Here is a 3,959-nt window from a genome sequence, read left to right as displayed (position 1 = left end):
GTTCCCCAACTATAAATAGGACCTCCTAGGATGCTCCAAAGTATCTTCCAGGGTTTGAGGAGTGGAGCAAAAGGGTGGAGTTCTTCTTCTTCCTTAGTTTGTTTTTATGATTTTTCTTAAGAGTTCTTAGTTCAATCATATCTATGGTTGGCTAAACCTCTTAGCTAGGGCTAAAAGCTAAAGCTTGTAACGTGATTGGGATGTTTATTTTGTTTTGATTCATGGTTTTTATGCTGAACTTCATTAACTTCTAGTTGATTTTAAGGAGTACTTTCAGTTTTTAATGATTTATTATGGCTTAAATTACAGTAGATCTGTAATAGCTTTGAGTATTTTTTTTTCTTATTCTGAGATTGTGGATTGGTAAATCTTGTTGTTTGCCATAGTCTCTTGGGCATGGTTGGGTGACGGAATCCCTTTCAAATCTTCACAATCTTCTTCCATTGAAGCTAGATCAATGAGAAGTTTAGAGATTTGATCATTTTTCTTTCTTCAACTGGATAAGATAAGACTCCGATTCTAGTTAGATTTCTTGAATCAAGTAAAGTAGCATCCCAAGAGCTATAAGTGGATCCTTGGCACCCTAGTTCCCACCTTTAAATTTACAAGTTCAAATTACCTTATTCAAAATTACTCTCTCAATTACTTTAGATTTAGATTCACATCTTCTTCTAGTTATAGTTCTAGTTACATTCATAATACACACGAGTTTAGTCTATGTGGATTTGACCTCGGTCTTATTGAGATTATTAATACATCGCGACCCTACCTTGGGATTGTGAACAAGTTTTTGACACCATTGCAGGGACTAACGGTTGCGTTTTTCTGAATTTAATTAGTTTTAGAATTAGGTTAAGATTATATTAACTTTTTGTTTTATTTTTAGGTTAAGAATTTTTTTACTTTGTTTTTAGAAACTAACTTTCTTTTCTGTTATGTAAGATTCTAACCTAGCAACTCCTATCCGGTAACTTTGTTCTAACTGTCTCTTTCTTACTTCTTATTTATTGTAGTTTTCAAATCCTAGATCTTAGGTTAAAATTTCTGAAATTGAGGGCTGAGAGTGTTACATGGCCAAGTGGGTCCATGACAACACTTGACGTCTCTTGAGTGAAGGAGGATTAGTTGAGGGGTTATCTATTCATCACAAGATTAGACACCACTTGAGATTCTTAGAGTCAATTGAAGTGATGGTTGCCAATCAACCTGCAATTCAACCTCAACTTCCGGTTGAAGAAGTTCAGGATGAGAATGAGGTGCATCGAGCACCTCCGCCTCGTACTTTACGAGATTATTTACAACCGGTGGGGGTGAGCACACCTTCCTATATGGTTTTTTCAGAAAATATAGAAAACATGGATATCAAGTTAGGAGTGATCCAACTCATTCTAAAGTTCCATGGACTTGAACATGAAAGTCCATGTTTACACATGAAAGAGTTTGATGAGATTATAGCCACTTTATATTTTCTAACGTGTCTGAGGACACGGTCAGGCTGAAACTCTTTCCCTTCTACTTGAAAGAGAAAGCTAAGACATGGTTGCACTCACTACGTCCACGATCTATTAGCAGATGGAACGACATGACAACGGAGTTCATAAAGAAATTCTTCCCATATCATAAAACGAACACCCTTATAAAATCGATCATGAACTTCGCCCAAAAGGAAGATGAAACATTCTTCCAATGTTGGGAGTAGTTCAAGGATTTCGTCAGTTCATGCCCACAACACGGTTTTGAAACGTGGCGCATAAAAAGTTTCTTCTATGATGGACTGACATCTTCCATGTGCCAAATGGTCGAGACAGTGTGCAATGGGGAATTTATGAACAAAGATGTCAATGATGTGTGTGATTATTTTGATAAGCTTGCTGAAAACACATAATCGTGGGACATCTCCCCTAGACCCAATACCACTTTTAAGCCTACTCAATCAAAGGAGAGAGGTGAAAATACTTGTTGAAAGAGGAAGACGATATTAATGCTAAAGTGGGCAGTCTCACAAGGAAACTCGAGGCCATGGAACTTAAGAAGGATAAGGCTAAGGAAACCGTTTGCGGTATATATTTGTGCTTGCAATGTTCATACAAATGAAAATTGTCCAACAATACCTAGTTTTCAAGAAATATCGAATGAGCAATTGAATGCAATGAGCAATTACCAAAGGCCTTTCAAATGACCCACTTTAAACACATACAATTCAAGTTAGAGAAATCATTTAAACTTTAGCTGGAGGAATGGACAAACTGCTATTCCTCAAGGAGTACCTAACTAATTTTTAAATCAAGGGAAACCTCAAGATGAATTAGTTCAAAATCTCACACAAACTCAAGAGTTTATCTAGCAAAGTACTCTCCAAGCCTTACAAGAACTTACAAAGACTATACAAAAGATAGACTCACGTGTTACGGTTATCAAGAAAGGGATCCTTCTAGCTCAACTTATCCCCAATCCTAAACCGCAATATGGAGTTAGTGAACCAAGCTCTTCAAACCACATGGAGCAAGCCAAGTCTATCACCACTCTTAGGAGTGGGAAAATAATTGACAAATCTATTCCGGTAAGGGTTGAAAAGTCTAAGGACCTGAAAGAAGATACAAATGATAGACCTAGCACTACCCCAGATGGGTTCAAACTGGAACCTCAAAACAAGCCGATTGCTCCATTCCCCCAACGGTTAATTGCACCAAAACCTCTCTCTAACTCTCAGGACATTCTAGAGGTGCTTGAACAAGTGAAGGTCAACATTCCTCTATTGGATGTCGTTAAACAAATACCTTCATATGTCAAAATTTTGAAAGATTTATGTACGACCAAAAGACGGCGAAATATTCAAAAGAATTTTTTTTTTAAAAGTGAGTGTCATCCTAAAGCAAGATGTGCCACAAAAATACAAAGATTCTGGTAGCCCAACCATCACTTGTGTAATCGGGAACTACCGGATTGAGCACACACTTCTTGACTTAGGAGCGAGCGTAAATCTGATTCCTTATTCAGTCTACGAACAACTGGGTATTGGCAAATTAAAACTTCCCTTAACCACATTATAACTTGCCAATCGCTCAATTTGTGTACCGAGAGGGATAATCGAGGATGTGTTGGTCCGGGTTAACAAATTCTACTATCAAGTAGATTTTATTGTCCTGGATACTCAACCCATCGTATATATGAGCACTCAAATTCCTGTCATTCTTGATCGCTCATTCCTTGCTACATCAAATGCAATCATCAATTATAAGAATGGAGTCAAGAACTTATCTTTTAAAAATATGACATTAAAGCTTAATATCTTTTTTATTATGAGCAAACAGACAAAAGATGATGACAATGCCCACAACATTAATATGATTGATTCTTTCGTGGAAGATAGAGCAATCCTGACTCTATACTCTGACCTTCTAGAGACGTGCTTGACCCACTCTCATGATTTAGATGATGATACGATTAGGGAGATGGGTGTCATGCTTGATACTGTGCCGGTACTTGAAGTTAACCGGTGCAGGCCATAATTTGAAGAATTACCCCAACTGATGTAGTGCCTCTACCGTTTAGCTTCAAAGCGCCAAAACTTGACCTAAAACCTTTACCCTCTGATCTTAAATATGTCTATTTAGGTCAAGATGAGACATACCCGGTGGTGATTTCTTCTCACCTTAAGAAAAAACAGGAGAGTATGCTCATCTATACTCTCATTGAGCACAAAGGAGCCATTGGATAGTCGATTACGGACCTCAAGGGAATTGACCCTTTGATTGTACTCACCGCATTCATCTTGAGAATAATTCAAAGACCTCTCGACAACCACAACGTCGATTAAATCCAAATATGAAAGATGTGATTAAGGCTGAGGTTCTTAAGTTATTAGATGTTGGTATCATATACCCTATATCCGATAGTCAATGGGTGAGTACAACTCAGGTGGTTCCCAAGAAGTTCAAAATCACCATCGTGGCCAATGT

At 37.7% G+C, this 3,959-nt stretch overlaps 1 non-coding gene across 1 annotated transcript; it reads right to left on the bottom strand.

The window, feature by feature from the left end:
- Positions 1-1,630: 1,630 nt before the first annotated feature.
- Positions 1,631-1,737, bottom strand: LOC131244858 (small nucleolar RNA R71). Its single transcript, XR_009170629.1, has one exon. It is a non-coding gene; the product is annotated as a small nucleolar RNA R71 (small nucleolar RNA).
- Between the last annotated feature and the right edge of the window lie 2,222 nt (positions 1,738-3,959).

This window comes from Magnolia sinica, chromosome 4 (assembly GCF_029962835.1).
Source record: "Magnolia sinica isolate HGM2019 chromosome 4, MsV1, whole genome shotgun sequence".
NCBI lineage: Eukaryota > Viridiplantae > Streptophyta > Magnoliopsida > Magnoliales > Magnoliaceae > Magnolia > Magnolia sinica.
This window is presented reverse-complemented; position numbering and strand designations above follow the sequence as displayed.